The following is an 18,497-nucleotide window of genomic DNA, read 5'->3' on the forward strand; positions in this document are numbered from 1 at the left end:
AACTCAACTTATTAGAAGACTGTTCTAATATCCAGAGATTTCACCACAATTATGACACATTCTGGGACATTCAGTAAATACATCCAGAAAGGAAAACACATGTCAGTGTCCCATCCTACCACATCAAAATATGGAGATAGAAAAATTCCCGCCGGCCCAAGCCAAGAAAATATAAAAGTCTATTTATCCAGAAAAAGTATGCTTCCTCTCTCCAACAAAGGAAAATTCAGAACAAAGCAAAACAAGATGACACAGTCATCCCCAAAACCACTGAGCGGAGTGACATGGGAACAGAGTCTTTGAATCTCATACCAAAGTTTTGTAGCCTTAAGACCATACTTCTTCCCCAACCTGAAGAGACAAAAATAAAGACAGGCACTTACCATTATTGCTGGGTACTCTTGATGTCCCTTTGGCTGTCAACCTTCGGTGATAGCTTTATGTCAATATTTCCTTGACAGACATCTGTTGAAGGATTTGCTGCCAACTACCGCACCTCCCCTGGAAAACATTTTTTTTGGGTGTTAGCCTGAATGCACTCTATTCATAACAATGATTTTATCCTGGCACACACAAGAGGTTTGTGGGCCCCACCAAACCACACTTCTTATGTAGGTCAGGAGAAAGGGCATAAACACTCTTCAGTATTCCTCAGTCAAGCATCTCTAAAAATGGTAGTTCAATGAAACTAGTTTACTTGGGAGCTGGGAAACTTTGCTCTGACAAATAGGACCCAAAGGTGTGGAAAGAAACCCCTTCATATATAGCTCTTGTCTAAAATATAACTGAAGCGGAGAAAGCCTCCAACTTCTGCTAAATTTGTCTTGAAAGGTATATTAGAAACATGTCACCATGCCAGCAAGTACCTTGTTCCCAGTGTCCTGCTGGTGAGCAGTTGTGCCCTTCATAGGGGTTTTATGTCTGAGCAGCACACAACAAGAAACACCCGGTCTTCAGTAGTCACCTGCCCTTTCCCACACCTGTGACTCATTTCGCACCCCTGTGAGGAGGAGCTCTGCTTGGATAGTACTGGTTTTCTTCCTCACCTTTCACTGGCAGTTGCTTTACTCAAGGGAAATGTTCCATAAAATCTCACAGAGCTGAGTCCAGTCTTTCAGAAACCCCATTTCTCTCTCCATGTTGGTGCACTTTGCATTTGTTTGCATACAGGCTTCCAAACAGACCACAAAGTGCCCGGAAGAGTTTGTACCTGCTGCAGCACCTGTTGAAATCAGTGGCACCATTTTCCTGGAGTCCAGTGGAAACAGGACGGGATGCCAACTCCCTGTACAGCTGCACTGCAGGAATACAAGCTGTGCATGTACAGGGCTGGGCAGGCGAGCAGAGGGGCAGGCTGATCTGCTGCAGGAAAGTGTGTCTGGGCAGCTGAAGGCTGGTGGCTGTCTACAGAGTGGTTAATCTGGTAGAGCTACTCCACTAGTTCACTCAGGCAGGAGGCCCTGCTTTTAGATATGGAGGCCGTGATCTAAATTCCTCATAGAGCCGTTCACTGGCAGAATGCAGCGGTCATGGATCATTAAAGCACAAGCGGTGACAAAGCCCTGGAGGTTTAACACAGGTCTAACCAGCCTGGATGCTTTACAGACAGTAAAGCACAGCAGCAAATACAGACATGCTCTCTGCCTCCATGGGCACTCCATAGGGCTGTGGCTCCTGACATAACCCTTATTCTTCTGTGCTGAGTGCCTTCTAACCTGCTTCGTTTCAGCAATATCAAGTGCCTCTTGTGAAGAAATCTCTCCCTGCCCTGCATTGGAACAGCCCAGTCACCCCCTCCTCTTCTAAACTATGTGCTCTTAGGGCAGCATGGTCACCTAGGTGACTGGGCTGGAGAGGACCTCCTTCCATCCCCCCTTTCTGTGTCCAGATCCTTTGTCCTAGTTTTTCCACCAAGATATGTGTGGGACCAGCTGTGTGGTCCCTCCACCTAGGGATGCTGATGACTTTTAAAAGTATTGGTCTGCATCAAATAATGCTTGTTCCTGATTGGAACCAGGTAGTGAGGGCAGAAAAGTTATTTAAGGGTTATGTCACCTGGTCTGGGGGTGGGGGGTACTCCCTCCATAAGCAGGCATTTTGGAACACAGACAAGCATCGTACCTCAGGCAGCTGCCTGAGGCTGATACGTAAGTAGAATCTAGCCAGAAATTATGATTTATGTGTAGGAAATTGCGTATGAAAAGAGCCACTGAGCTCATATTTGCAAGACTCGATTGGAAATCGCTCAAGGTGTTTTTCTCTTAATTTCCATTGTGATACCCCCTTTTATATTCTCTCTCTCTGATCATTAAAAGGCTATTTGGCTCAGCATGTTTAGCTGTGAACGTAAGTGGGGAGAGGGGTCAGTGATGCCGTTTTGTTCCCAGAAGAGCTTGGCTGTTTATTAACTACCTCTGACACACCTAAGATTACCCTGGGAGGCTTCAAGCTATAAGAGGCACCCAGAAATATTACCAGTGGGCAAAGCAACCCCAAGTCCAGCAGGGTCTGTATACCCCGGGGGGCACAGAGCCCTAATGGAGACCAAGGCCTGGGTGATGGCAGCGTTACCTCAGGCATGCAGGTATGCTCCAGGAAGGGGGAGGGCCAGATGTAGGTGCCCCTGGGGAGCTCCTGAAGCGTGGTTTTGGCCCGGGCACAGTGATGTGGGTGGTCCAGCATAGTAGCGCCCGCTACTAGCCTGCCACATGTGATATTAGCAGTGGGATCCCATAGACTGCTGTCTGGAAAGCATAATCGGGGGGAGGAAGTTGAGTCAGAAACAACCTTTGAGCAAACGAATTCTTAATTTGGCATTGGGTCAGCTGGATAGGGTAGCTAGCTAGGATGGCTGACAAGTATGACCACCTAACCGTGGATGACCTGGTGAAGGAAATGAAGGGGAGAGGTCTCCAAATACAAAAGGGGCAAAAGAAAAAGGATTAAAGTTCTACAGGACAATGATCAGGCCAAGGAACCTCCTCCACCCATTATCACCCCCGTGAATTAGAAACCCACAGAGCTAGAAATTCCCCAAGAGAAAAATTGCCTCTGGGAAATGAAGCTGGCAGAAAAGGAGGCCCAACGCAAGCATGAGGAGTGCAAGCTCCAGCTCCAGATGCACAAGATGGAGCAAGTGGAAAAGGAGGCAGAGTGCCAGCATGAGGAGCAGCAGCACAAGTGCGAGCATGAGCTCACACTACTCTGGTTGCAGTGAGGAGATGGAGATGGAGATGGAGATGGTCCACCCCAATCGATGTCAGCTGCACCCCCCCCCAGAGTGAAACCCAGGATCTTCACCCCGTACAAAGATGGAGAGGATCCAGAAGTGTTCCTGAGCAACTTAGAAAAACAAGCAAAGCGTTGGGAAGTGAAAGAGGAGGAGTTCTTGAAATATGTCGCTGGATTGGTATCGAGTGAACCAGCTGCTGTCCTGGACAGTCTCCCCACTAAGCCTGTGGCTAACTATGCCACTTTTAGAGAGTCTGGGTTTCAGAAGTATAGGTTGGGGCCAGATTGGTTCCGAAAAAGGTTCTATCATAATATTACCTCATTGCAGGGAAAGTCTATGACCGAGTTTGCAGCCCAGTTAGAGGAAGCTTATTGTAAATGGCTGAAGGAAGCCAAAGCTAACACCACAGAGGAGGTGAACACACTTATGGTTCTGGACCAATTCTATTTCAGGTGCTCTAAGGAGATTAAACACCTAGGCCGTGTGTAGATGAATAAACGGGCGTATGTGCATGACACTTTAAAGCAGGCTAAATGCTTTTGCACCACTTTAATGGTGTCGGTGTTTGCATGCCTCGGCGACATATTGCACATTAATTCCAGCTGCTGTAGGAAATTGAGCAGCGTAACGCACCTTAAATGACTCAGGGGAGTTTTAGTTTGCTGCCTCTACAGCTGTGGAGTGAAGCACCAGGCTCCGTGCAGCTGCGTGGCTCTGCAGGAAGCCCTGCAGGTAGCCTGACAGCTGCCTGGCAAAGCAAGCTCCACCAAAGAAAAGTGGTGAGCCTGATCTTTTTTTTTCTCCCCGCTGGAGCCTGTGGTCTGCCTGCCTGAGCTGTGTGGGGGCCTGGTGCTTCCCTCCATGGCTGTGGTGCCCCCCAGGACTGCCTCCACTGGGTGGCTGCAGGCAGGTGCCACCTGTGGGGGGGGCCACTGCTGCTGCAGAGGGAAGCACCAACTCCCCCGCAACAGCCCAGGGACCGCTCCGCCCACCAGCAGCTCACCCTTCCCTCCCTTCCAGAGGCAGGTAAGTCAGCAGGACATGTGCATGACACAGGGGTTTAATCAGCCCTAAATTAAAGCGGTGTTTTTTAAAACCCACCACTTCAATTTAGGGCCCCACTTTTGTCTATATGCACCCCTAGTCAAGGATAGGCACCCCAAAACAGCCAGGGCAGTTCCTGTAATTGCAGATCAGCTGTTGCTCAATTGAGAAGGGCTGGACAGAAGGCCTCTCCACTTTGGGAAGGGCCAGAAATGGGTCCAAATAGGGGGGAAGGTAGGGCCAGTCCCAAAACGGAAGAATGGGCCTCCCCCTGCAGAGCACAGGGCCACCCCAGATTTGGTCAATGCACCCAAATTGGAGAAGAGGGATTGCTTCAACTGTGGGGAGTCTGGTCACTTCAAGTCCAACTGCCCAAAGCCGAGCATCCCCAGTAGGCATGTCAATCAAGCAACAGCTATTGACACTCTGAGGGGTGCATCTGTAGCTACAAGATTACAAACTTAGAGGAGGTGACTGTCTCCCACAGGGCAGAGGTAATAGTATGTGGCAGTACCATCATTGGGGAAGTGGACACGGGGGCCAATATTGTCCTTTAACTTCAACAGATGGCCCAGGAGCAGGAAACAGATTTTATCCCGCATAAAAGGGAAGAGCTGGTCTGGGATAAGGGACTCCTTTATCAGTTATGGGTACTTAAGAACCATGCAGAGTCTTGGGAACCCTATCGCCACCTTGTGGTACCACTTAAGTTCAGGCAGCAATTGCTTGTTGTGGCTCAGTATTTACCCTGTGCTGGTCACATGGGCATGGGCTGAACTCGCCAACAGCTGCTGGTAAACATGTATTGGCCCAGACTAGCCCAGAACGTGATGGACTACTGTAGATCATGTGAGACATGCCAGTTGATGGGCAAGAGTGGGGTTAAGAGAAAAGCTCCCCTACAGTCCCTTCCTATCATTGATCAAGCCTTCCAAAGAGTGGGAATAGACGTTGTGGGCCCTTTAAGGCATAAGTCTCATAGAGGGAAGAAATATATCCTGACTCCTGTGGATTCGTGACGGTGGTACCCAGTTGCCCTAGCTTCCATAGAGGTCCCCGTGGTCATGGATGCCCTGACAAAAATCTTTTTCCAGCTGGGTTTCTCCTCCAAGATCCTGAGTCATGGGTGGCAACTTCCTGGTGAAGGTGATGGAGTGTCTGTGGGAGTACTGTGGGGTTAAACATCTCAAGACCACAGCCTACCACCCACAGACTAATGGGCTAGTGGAAAGGTTCAGTGGGACCTTGAAAGGTATGCTGAAGGCCTATGTGGACTCAAACCCCAACGACTGGGATGAGAGACTTCCACATTTGCTCTTTGTTTACAGAGAGGTACCCCAGGAGTCTACCGGGTTCTCGCCATTCGAGTTCATGTTCAGAGGGCAAGTCAGGAACCCCCTTGATATTGTGAGAGAGGAGTGGGAAGGGAAAATCTCCTCTTCCAAAACTATGGTGGTGGAGTATGTGCTAGGCTTTCACAAGAAGCAAGCTGAAATGACAAAGGTGGTGCAAGTGAGGTGGGTGGCTCTGCATAGTAGCACCCCATACTGCCCTGCCACACCTCCTAGCCTTGAGCTTGCTTGGCAACTTCACTGTCTCCCTGGCTGTCACTCAACCAAGGTAGCCCCACCCTCCTCTGCTGGGCTAATGGGAAAGGCAGTCCCACCCTTGACATGAGACCTCCATATCCTAGCTGCCACCTTCCTGGCTGTCACGGCAAAGAAGTAAAAAAATTGCTATAGCTCCAGAGGGGTGAGTTCAGACCTGACTCTAAACAGCTGTTCAGGGCTGTCCTCAGCCAAACCAGCTGTAGGTGGGTACCTGCACTGAGGCTGGGGAGGCAAAGTTGGCTAGATGCGATGCTACTGATAGCACTTCCTGGTGTGCTGCTGGCTATATAAATTAGCTCTTTTTGGCCTCAAAGGCCCCTTGACCACAATGTAGCCCAGTGGAGGGTAGAATTAAAGGTGGACGTTAAGCAGATGAACACATTTCCTCTCTCTGGACTGGAACAGTTCTCCAAAAGTGCAGTGCTCAGCTGTGTCCAGGCTTCTCCACCTTCAGGGAGCAGAGCTGGGGCTTAAACTACTGTTTTAGGATAGTGGAGGGGCAACCTGTATAGCAGGCATGCCACATATTACCTCTATACCTCCCCAGCTACCACTCTGGTCTGTTTCCCCTGGCTGATCAACTGCTCTGTTTCTCCTTCCTGCCCAATCTGCTGTTCTGTTTTCTGTTCCTTGTCCTATCTGTTAGGGCTATGCGAAATTTTGCTGGCTGTTTTGTTTCGATGCTGTTTCAACTCATTTTGAGCTCAAAATGAAATCAAAACAAAACAAAACAAAAGGCTTTGAAACAGCCTTGAAATGAAACAAGGGCAGTCAAAATGTTTTGAAAGTTTTGAAACATTTTGAGTTTCGAAGCTAAGCTTGCCTGCAGGGAAACAGAAAGTAAGGAGGGAGGGGGAAGAGTGGGGAAGAACTGCTCTGATATTGACTGTGTAGCTGGCCAGTGACTGTGATCCTTCCCTGAGGTCCCTTCCAATCCCAGTGCTCTGAGGGAGGGACAGAAAAACAGTGTAAAAAGCTTTGTTTGAACTGTGCTTTCTCTGTACCTTCACACTTACAAGTGACACAAGTTTTGCTCGGAACAGTTTGAGGTGAAGTTTTCTAGAAACCCCTACATCTACCTCCTTGAAACTTGGCAGACTTTATGGCCTCAGCAGGGGCTACCATTCCTGCATTTTTCACCCCATTGTGGCTTAACACACACACAGTCACACGTCATGAGTTCTGCTTGTCTGCAGCCTGAGGTGCAGTTTCCCAGAAACCCCCACACCTATCTCCTTGAAATCTGGCAGACTTTGTGGCCTCAGCAGGGGCCGCCATCCCTGCAGTTTTCACCCCCCCCCCATGCCTTAACACACACGTGACACAAGTTTTGCTGTCAAGATTTTGAGGTGCAGTTTCCCAGAAACCCCTGCACCAATATCCTTGAAACTTGGCAGGCTTCATGGCCTTAGAAGGAGCTACCATCCCTGCAAGTTTCATCTAGATCCAGAACAAATTGACAACGTTATTGGCAGTTTCATGCTTCCCCATTATAACCTATGGGTGAAACCAAAACAGTTTCGACGAAATGAAATGGAACAGCGGTTTTAAAATGAAATGAAACTTGAAACGAAATGCTGTTCCATCAAAACGGAAGTTGAAATGAAACAGTGCTATTTGCACAGCCCTACTGTCTGTCACTGTGTTGCCTGTCCCCTCCCTGGTCTACCACATGCCACACATAGAGATTACCTGTGCTCCTGCATGCCACAGGTTGGCCAGCCCTGTCCAAGAAAATCTCTATAGAATATACATCCTGCAACCCTCAGCTGACATTATCTAAAGATGCTTATGGAAGATTTCCATTAGCCTAGGGGCATTCTGGTCCAGGTATACAGGGACTATTTTAAAACCAGGAAGCATGTGACTTACAGTTCACTGCAGTGTCTCAGGAAAAACACCCAAAACACCCATTTTATTTTTTTGTTTTCAAATGCATTTTATCATTAGCCAGTAACTTTAGCAGAATGTTTCCTTAATAGCTGAGATCCCTGGCTGCCCCAAGAGGAGAAACTTGCCAATCAAAATGTCTAACCTATCAAGGTTTAAATTGGGGAAGATCCTGCACAGGCTCATCGCAGTGCTTGTGCATCAGTACAACCAGTAAGAACAGGAATAACACCAGTAATAATCAGGAAGTTTTCTAGGTTGCTCTTCTAAGGGAAGTATCGCACTGGGAAGAGGAAAACATGAAGGGCCGGCACTGAGTCACCTTGCTTTTCTTCTGTAGTCTCAGATGTTATTGTTTGTGTTCCTGTGTTCAGTTAAGATAAAAAAAGCCCTGGCACCTTGAATCTGAGCTAACATCTTTTTACCATCCATTAAGTCAGATGTTTTAATCCGTCATGTCAAATCAAGACTGCACTCTTGAACGGGAGGTCCACTGTGGTTTTCTTTTGTAGCTATAGATCTTGCAGCTTACAGAAGTGCTGGGCTTTTTACTTTAATGTAGCATTAGGTCATCACTTCCATTTGTAACTTGAGCTGTACAAAGAGAACTCTAGGGGAAATCCAGGGGAATATTGGAATATTTTAGGCTGATGATGACACTGGGTAGAATAACTATTTTTATGCTGGACATACCATTTGCATAACACATGGGCTGGCAAATGCTGAGTAGCTGAGTGAAATGATACAGTTCGGAAAAAGAAAGTGGTTCCACTTATAGTGGTAACTCTTTATCACAGTAGCTTCTGCAATGTGCCAATAAAATAAACGAATGTGCAGAGAGTCATTTATATATTGCAGATTCATGCTTCTGGGCAGAAAATGGTGAGTGGAAAGAGATAAGGGCGTTGGTTTGTTTCACTCTAGTCATAACCTTGTTCTGGTTTATCTATGATGGCTTTTAATGAAATGAAAAGCTTAAATTTCCCTTTATGAGAATGTGAAGCAGAACAAACCCCAAAAGTCATAGAGTCCAGCTGTTAATACTGACCCTCCAATGTTGTGTCATGATTGGCTGGGCATTTCTTTGATAGGGTATCGCAGTTAGTGACCAATCCTTAAAGATGCAGTCTGCTGAGATCTCACTCCTACAACACACACACACACACACACACACACACACACACACACACCAATTAAAGAAACAGACTCTAATAATCCAATCATAACAGAAGGCCAAGTAGAGGTACACTTTATAGACCGAATCAGAGATGCATAAGCTTTTGGGAGCCAGAGCTCATTTCGTCAGATCCGACCTCTACCCTGCCCAACTTCAGACTAACATGTCTAACTACCTCTCTCTAAATAAAATTGCAAAAGTTGATGGAGACAGTGGAGGAAGGGAGTGGAAAGAGACTGTGGGGGGGAAGAGGAACAGTGAAGGTATAAAGGACAAAAAGAACAAGGTTGAAGTGCCCTCACCATCACCAGGAAATACATCACAGCTATTCCAGCCACACAATGGGTAGACTTTTCATCCGTCCTGCTGTTGCACAAACCAAAGCCTGATTCAGGAAGGTGGAGCACATGCTGAACTTCTAGCACATGCTTAAGTTTAATTGGAGTCAGTGGGATTTGAGCACATGCTGAATTGTGTTCGTGAAGAACCTCAACTGCAAATTTGCGTAGTCAAAATTTAGCATTTTGAGAGAAAGTGAATTGAAAGTGGCTGTTGGTTACAAATGGCAGCTCTCAGAGCAGCTGTGTTCCTAAGGGCAAGGAGGATGAGAGGAGGAGCCCGGATAGTCAGGATGCCTTGAAGAGAGAAAGGATGGGCTAGGAAAAAATAACTAATGATGCATGTATTGAAAAGAGCAGGGAAATGTCTTGGAAATAATTAACTGTTTTCTCCTGTGCTCTTTGTATAAATGGCTTCTTACAGTGGAGGAATATGTTGTGCAGCCTGCAGCAGTACTGTGCTTTGTAAAAAAGGGGGTTTAAGATTTAAAAAAAATATGTAGGCTCATGAAGTTGTTCACTAGCCACCAGCAGTCACACAAGGGTACAACTGAATAGGCATATATCTGGAGTTACTAAAGACATGAAGCTAAACACAAGGTATATTCCAGTGGGATCCAGTACAGCCAGCAGTGGCTTTATTCTTATAGGTGCTAGTTTAAAATCCTCCAAGATGCTAATTTTGCAGGCCCTCACATATGCAGCACCCTGCACTGTTATTTCTATGCTCTGAGTCAGTCCAGCTGAGGATCTGTCCTTAGTACAATTTATAACTCCAGGCCTACACAAATACTCTATTTCTCTCTGGGTGGAATATTTCTAGTGGAGCCAATTTACATTTATGATTATTGCACGATTTGCATAATGGCCAAAAAAATGCATCACCACCTGCACAAAAATCTTATGTGCCCAAGCTCTGATACAGCCTGTCCAGATGTGGGAAGGCAGAGTCTGCTTTAATTTCTGACTAGTCCTGCAAACACTTATGGGTGCATCTACATGAGAAGAATAGGTGTGTACTCCCCTTGTGGCAGCTAATGAGGCAATGAACATAAGTCAACAATCCTAGTGAAGACAACACTTGTAGTTTTAACACCTATTAGCAGGTCTATGCAAGTCCTATGCCTTGTTTGCAAGATTCCAGCTATGGCCTTGTCTGTACTAGGGGAAAATATATTTTTAATCCATGTACCCTAGTCCATATTAAATAGCCATATAAATATCCTAGTAAAGATAAAGTAAATCTTATATGTTAGTTGTTTCACAGTAAAAATAAAACAAACAAACAAATAAACAAGCAAATTTGGCAATAAGAAGCCAGTCTAAGAGGCTCATTCTATAAAAATGTAAACACTTTAAACCTGTGCATAGACATAAATGAAACTACCTAAATGAGCAAAATTGCTCACATGCAAATATGGTTGCATGTGGGGCCCAACAGGGAAAATTCAGGCTGGGATTGACTGAGGGCATACAATCAACAAGCACAGCAGCTAGGATTAGATTGCCCTATCAAACTTTAATTTTTCATGAAAATGTCTCAGCTGGAGCTTTTTAGCACTTGTCATTTGTTGTAATGTTGGCACTGCTTGGGCCCTCAAACCAGGCAAATTGAGCTGGCCACATCAGAGAGGCATGATCAGCAAAATTTTATTTTAACACACTAACATGGTTTTGAATCATGTGATATGCCATTGTTCCATTCTGTATAACGCCTACTGCTTACTGTCAAATAATTCCCTTGTTCTAAAATCAATCCAGTGGCTCTGAGATGTGGTTACGGATGTAAATTCCTGCTTGTTTATGAAAACATTTTGGACAAAGCTTTCATTGTCCAGGATTTATGAAAGAGTTTTAAAACGTATGAAATGTTGGCATTATGGCTGTTTGGAGCATGAAAATGACATGCACATGAATCATAGTTTCTTGGCTCAATTATTTGAGTAGAGTGAACGAAAGCTTTGCTTAAAATGGAATTCATCGGCGTGGTTCTTATTTTTATGGGTTTGTTTTTAGTATCTTGTGAAATATGAAAAATTCAGGCCAAATTCAGGCCCAGGTTTCAGTGGTAGCAAGAGGCATATTTGTCTGAGATGGCTGCATAAGGAGGTTGAACAGAGGCCTGGCTAGTCTAGAGAGCAACTGGCCTGTGCGTAGGCTGGAAAGTTCAGACAGCCTCGCATTACTTCAGTGGCACGACAAACAGAGCTCCTTCAAGGGTAAATAGCTGGAACAAATGGCTACACCTTAATACCACCCCAATCACTTCTGTATAAATCCTGAGGATAGGGGCTTGGGTTCCTAATTTCTCAGGAAGAAATGGTCCTGCCATAAAGGGAGGTGGCCATTTAGAAATGGTGCACAGGAATACCTTCTTCTGTACTACTCAGAACTTAGAGAGTAGGGGCCTTTACAGTTGTGGATAGATTTGCTTCTTAAACTGAACATGACTGCATTTCTGTACATCTTTTGGAGAACCTCTAGGCACATTTAGAGTGGGCAGTGTCAGATTTATAATATCCCTTAAAAAAGAAGAGTAACTAATACCTAACTGCGAGGGCTGTGCAAACCTTCGGATCATGATTCGGATTCGGAGATGATTCAGATGATTTGGAGGCCGAATCTATGAATCCAAATTGAATTGCTGGAAGTTTTAGGCTTTCCGAATCTATTCAGAGCTTTTGAATTGATTCAGAAAAGATTTGGAAAAGATTAGGAGATTTGGCCATAGGGTATAATGGGGAATCAATGAAATATCTATAACTTTGTTGTCTTTTGGCTGATTCAGATGAAACTTTCAGGGGTGGTAACCTCTGCTACCTTTCAGGGATGGTAGCCTTGAGCATGATGTGTGCCAAGTTTCAAGGTGATAGGTGTAGGGGTTTGGGGGAAACTGCACCTCACGCTGCAGACAAGCAAAATTTGTGACATGAATGACACTGTGTGTGTTAAGGCGCAGCCGGGTGAAAACTGCAGGCCTGCTAGCCCCTGTGGAGGCCACAAAGTCTGTCAGGTATCAAGGAGATAGGTGCAGGGGCTTCTGGGTTGTGGGGCTCTGCACCTCTAGCTGCTGACAGGCAAAACTCATGTCACGGGTACTTGTGGGACTGTGTCTGTTTTGGGGCATGGGATGGGGAACTACTGCAGGCCTGGCTGCTAAGCTACTGTGTTACCATTCAATCATGATTCACTCAGGGACCAGCTCAGTAGTCAATACACAGTAGCTAGCTACTAGATAACTAGTTAATGCGCAAGGATTAACACCTACAAACCCACAGACTAAGGTGAGGAAAGAACCAATACAGACAGTCAACTGCCCCAAGACAGAGACAGTCAGTTCCACAAGCACTGATATTACGAGTTTTGCCTGTCAGCAGCTAGGGGTGCAGGGCCCCAGAGCCCCTATCTCTTTAACAGCTGGCAGGCTTCATGGCCGCAGCAGGGCCTAGCAGTCAGGCCTGCAGTAGTTCCCCCCCACCCCCCGCCATGCCCCAAGTCAGACACAGTTGCACAAGCACCCATGTCATGAGTTTTGCCTGTCAGCAGCTAGAGGTGCAGGGCCCCAGAACCCGGAAACCCCTGACCCCATCTCCTCGACAGCTGGCAGGCTTTGTGGCTGCAGCAGGGGCTAGCAGGCCTGCAGCTTTCACCCTGCTGCACCTTAACATGTACAGTGTCACCCACATCACGAGTTTTGCTTGTCCGCAGCTTGAGGTGCACTTTCCCCCAAACCCCTGCACCTGTATCCTGGAAACTTGGCAGGCTTTGTGGCCTCACCAGGGGCTAGCATGCCTCCAGTTTTGACCCCACTGTGGCTTAACAGTTAACACATACATGTGACATGAGTTTTGCTTTCAAGAATTTAGGGTGCAGTTCCCCCCAAACCCCTACACCTATCTCCTTGAAACATGGCAGGCTTTGTGGCCTCAGCAGGGGCTACCACCCCTGCAGTTGTCACCCCACTGTAGCTTAACACACGTGACATAAGTTTTGCTTTCAGAACTTTGGGGTGCAGTTTCCCAGAAACCCCTGGACCTATCACCTTGAAACTTGGCATGTGTTATGCCCTCAGCAGAAGCTACCATCTCTGCAAGTTTCATCTGAATCAGCCAAAAGACAACACAGTTAGAGATATTTTATTGATTCCTCATTATACTCTATGGCCGAATCGCCAAATCAGCTCCGAATCTTTTCCAAAGCGATTTGGCCGAATCGAATTGGAAAAACGATTCTGATCTCCAGATCAAATCTCTGGCATCCAAATCGGCCTAACCCAAATCGAATATTTCCCTATTCTCACAGGCCTACTAATTTCCAGTACATTGATGGGAATCTTTTCACTTACGGTGAAAAACAACTGTTATTTTATTCACAGCAGTTCAATTTATCTATGCTTGCCCTGAAGAACCTGAGAATCCCACCACACACATAGACAGGAATAGCATCAGGAACAGCAGGCGCAGCCGGGGTTTTCAAAGGGGCACATGAAGAATAGGCTGCCATCTTTAACTAAAAGTTCATAAGAACTGGATGCTTAATTCCCTTAGATCTTAGTAGCCAAGTCAGATGGCTTGTGTTTGAACTGCGGGTGCTGGATACATACCATACTTATTGGGTTCCTGAGTTTAATGTATTTTGTTGAAAATGTTTCTTGTAGTTTCACTGAATCTTAACCAGAACTCCTCTGGTAACTGGTGTCAATTCAGGAGAAAAAGTGCAGGCCTCCTGAAGAGCTGAGTCAGTCATCTGCAGTATATTGAGCCGTTCTGGTTTTGAAAATAGAAGCCCTGAGTCACTCATGCCTTGCTCCTGTTTCAGGCAGGGGAAACTTCATTCAGATCAGTAACACGGATGCAAACCAGGAGCCCAGAGATGAATCAGCCCCTAGAACCTTTATTGATAATTCTTTCCTTTCTGCCTTCCAGTAGCTACATTATTCCCAGAAACTTCCACTTAGTGCTATAATTAACCTAGCAGGACTAGGACTTCAAGTCCTGCATTTCACATCTTGGGGAGTAAGCAACTTAACGGATCCAAATGATTGTGTCTTAAGTCATTCTGCTGAGCTGCAGTGTCTGTATATGGGTATTTTCCCCCAGTGAATACCCAATAATACCCTAAGCTGTGCCTGTTTTTGTTTTTGCAGATGAATAAAAAGTCTCCTGGTTTCTGCAGTATCACTCCACTCAGTTCGGCAGCAATTTGGGAATTCCTTGGCAGAGTCAAATACAATTCAAACACTGTGGCTTTAATTGAATTATTATTCCAAAGATAAAGCAATCAGCATAATATTAGCTGGGCAAACTATTTTTCATAATTAATATAGTTTCATAGTTAGTAGGGTCGGAAGGGACCTGAGCAGATCATCAAGTCTGACCCCCTGCCATGGCAGGAAAGGGTTCTGGGGTCAAACGACCCCAGCAAGGTGTATATCTAACCTCCTCTTAAAGACCCCCAGGGTAGGAGCCAGCACCACTTCTCTTGGAAGCTGGTTCCAGATCCTAGCTGCCCTGACAGTGAAGTAGCGCCTCCTGATGTCTAATCTGAATTTACCCTTTGCCAGCTTGTAACCGTTATTCCTGGTCACTCCTGGCTGTGCTCGGGGGAACAGAGACTCCCCCAGTGCCTGCTGGTCCCCTCTGACTAGTTTGTAACAGGCCACTAGATCCCCCCTCAGCCTTCTCTTGTGGAGGCTGAACAGGTTCAGGTCCCGTAGCCTCTCCTCGTAGGGCCTGCCCTGCTGCCCCCTGATCATGCAAGTGGCCTCCTCTGGACCCTCTCCATGTTGTCCACATCCCTCCTGAAGTGCGGCACCCAGAACTGGACGCAGTACTCCAGCTGCGGCCTGACCAGTGCCGCATAGAGGGGGAGGTTCACCTCCCTGGACTTGCTTGAGATGCATCTGTGGATGCATGACAAGGTGTGGTTGGCCTTCCTGACTGCATCCCCAAACTGGGGATGATATGATGATAAATAACTTACATTTATTACTTTAACTTATTTTAAATTTTGAGTACACTGCAGATTTTTTTTGGTAGTAGCAGTTTAGGTGAAAAGGGGCTTGTAATGCTCAAAAAACTGCAGCAGCACCTCTGAGCTTTACTACCCAAGCAGTAGTTTAATCTTTTAGCAGTGGGGAAAATATGAACATACAAAAACAGATGTGACTTGAGGAGCTGAGCAGTTTTCCTACCCCAGTAACCCACATCTCCCAGGCGCGGTACTAAGCCATTATAGATCAGTAATTTACATTAGTTCCTTGTGCTGAAAGAACCTACATTAAATAGTTCATGTTCATATTTAAATGAATCATTACGCTTCAGGGTTAACACCTTGCTAACCAGGGCTGTGAATACATCTCAAGAATTATTACTGTATTTTCTTTCATAAAGCACATGCATTTCCCCCCACCCACACACGCACCCAACCAGTCAGGGGAGACTGCCTTGTGCATTATTATTTGGTGGCAGGGGAGCAGTGGCAGCATTAATTGCTGTGGCTCTCAGAGTGGCACAAGGAGCCGTAGCAATTATGATAGCTCCTCTACCAATGCCCCGCTGCCAAATCTTTGGATCCTTGGGGAACCCTGCTGCTGAATAATATCGCCCCATGTGCTGGATAAAGCTGGCGCGTGTATTCAGATCTACAGCTGAACCTGGCATGCAGCCTCAGACCCAGCATGCTGAATTGGTTCCCCTGCACAACCTCAAACCCAGTGCCCAACCTTAAACCTGCTGGGCTGAACTGGGCTGGCAGGCAGGTTGGTCTATGAGCCCCATCCGGTGGATAGGGCTGGCAGCAGGCTAGTTTCTCTACCTGCTGCTATTCAGTTACTTAGAAGAACATTCTTCTGTGTGGTCCCTTTCAAAAAGACAGTGCACGTCATACTCAGGGGTATTCTCTGTATGCAAAAACACAGCATTTCAGGCTATACAATTACAGGTGTAGAAAAACAGGAACATGTAGACAGAGCAACCCTTGGGTAGGGCGAATCAGGGTGACCGCCCTGGGCCCTGCACTTAGGGGGCTCCGTGGAGCCAGGCGAAGCAGCCGTGGGGCCCGCCTGGAGCTGGTGCCTCAGCCCTGCACCACGGAAGAAGCATCCAGCTGCTCACCGCCCCCCACCGCACGCCTCTGGCTTTGTGTCTGGGGCACACGGGATCTGCTTGGTCCTGGGCGCCAAATTTTATTGCTACAGCAGTGCCGTACCCTGCCTTTGCAGGGGTCCCATGGTCCCACACAGTGTTAAAGGGGCCCCGCACAGGCTCGTTTGCCCCGCACCCTCCTTGGGTCGGCTCTGCGCATAGACCACAGGATCAGTCAACTGAATAACTTGGACCAGAGCACTGAGATCCTGATGCTCAGTCCCTGTCTCATCATCAGGCTCAACCCTTGCTGTAATTCAGACTGTTTGTGCCAGTTCCTAATATACTTTTTCAGGATCAGGTTTTCTTGCCTTCATTTTTACCACAATATTTGTATCTGTGGACACTTGAATAATTTTTGTATCTTGAGGGAGACCAGCATGGTGCTATTTGAGAAACCTTGACATAAAGGTTGGATTTAAACGACTGGAAATCAGAGTCTGAACACTTTCCATAACTGTATTGCTCTGTAAATCTGGCTCTTAGTAAAACTCACTGTCCTGACACACTGTTAGCTGCACAGGTGTTGATGGCTTTTGTGTTGTTTCCAGCTTCTGGCAGACAGCTGAGACCAGCAGAGTCTGATGCGGATGCTGACGCTGATGCTGATGCAGAAGAAGATGATTCTGTGAGTTATGTTACCATTAGGTCCTGAAAGCATAAGTAATTGTTTAATTTATTGATTTTTTTTTTTTTAACAAAGATGCTGCTATTAGTATTTCTGTTTTGGGAGATGTTCTGAGATCCAGATCTACCTTCTGATCTTCAGAAATACAGAATCCTAAAGGACAGAACTTGGTATAGTGTAATTTGGCAGTAAAAGTGGAATTCTGAGGTCTAGCGTCTTCTTCTTTATGATTTTTTATTTAAAGCACAATTTATACGGCTTTTCTCCATACTTGAGGTCATTAGAGGGACAAAAATTAGCACTTAAAAAAGGTGTAAAGCAAGTCATCATATCCTCTTGTACTTACTAATTCCTCCCTATTTTGATTGACGTTCTAAAGCATTAAATCAAAAGTTTCCTGTATTCCAAAATTAAAGAAGTTGTAAAAGTATTACCTCTGTCTTCAATGCTCTCTTTTGTTGCTTTCATCCCATTTTTTTGCTTACAGAGGAAGGAACGAATGGCCATTCTGTATCTGATGATACCTGCCAAGAAATTTGGATAACTGTTACTTAACAGTGAAGAGCCCTTGTCCCTCATCCCTTCCATTTCTTTCTTGCAGGTCAATGAAGTGACAATAGAAGACATACGACCAAGGCCACAAGGATCCTCTCCAGTTTACGAATATTCCATAGAAGAAGAATATTTTAACAAAAAGGCAAGACATGCGCCCCAGGGCTACCTGTTACCCTTGGTCCATTGCTGGTGGAAGTTTCATCAGTTTAGAGTCACTAGCAAAAACCCCACTCTCTTAGACTGGGATTTGAACTTACTGTATATAGAATTTACCAACTAGTGTCTCTCATTTTATTGATGAACAAGAGAGCTTTAGGTTAGTTCTGAAATTTGTGTGTGAAGAAAGAGGTATGATAAGCAACATATAACTTTACAGTAAGCAACATACTTATTTTGCTATTCGGCTGTATCCATTAAGCATTAAAAGTTTGTTTCCCCCTGTTTTGTTCCTAATTGGAGCTAGGATAGAGAAGTTCATGACAGTCATAATTTTCTGGAAGATATAAACTTTAAAAAAAAAAGTCTGTCAAGTTTGAGTTTACATATTATAAAGGTTGTAACAAGCGGCAGGTTCTTGCAGGTTGGAACGCAGGTTGTAAGGGGCCCGATTTGAAGGGTGACACCAGGAAGCTCAATGTGCTTGGAGAATTTCAAATGGCTCTAAGTCAGGGGCGGGCAATTATTTTGGGTGGAGGGCCACTTACTAAGTTTCAGCAAGCTATCAAGGGCCGCGTGACATTTTCTAAATTTTTTAGGGGCCTTGTGGGCCAGATAGAATGGCCTGGCGGGCCCCATCCAGCCCGCAGGCTGCACTTCGCCCACCCCTGCTCTAAGCGCACACTGAACCACATGGCTGCAAGCAGCAGCACTGAGCACTT

At 46.0% G+C, this 18,497-nt stretch overlaps 1 protein-coding gene across 1 annotated transcript in view; it reads left to right on the forward strand.

The window, feature by feature from the left end:
• The window catches only part of AHNAK2 (AHNAK nucleoprotein 2), an 86,513-nt gene that overhangs the window by 42,026 nt on the left and 25,990 nt on the right, over positions 1–18,497 (forward strand). Inside the window, exons 2-3 of the mRNA XM_019519893.1 lie at positions 16,988–17,064; positions 17,666–17,761. The gene's annotated coding sequence lies outside the window, so the exon portion shown is untranslated. The remainder of the gene's footprint in view (positions 1–16,987; positions 17,065–17,665; positions 17,762–18,497) is intronic.

This window comes from Gavialis gangeticus, unplaced genomic scaffold, assembly GCF_001723915.1.
Source record: "Gavialis gangeticus isolate Ggan-Ray unplaced genomic scaffold, GavGan_comp1, whole genome shotgun sequence".
Taxonomy (NCBI): Eukaryota; Metazoa; Chordata; order Crocodylia; family Gavialidae; genus Gavialis; species Gavialis gangeticus.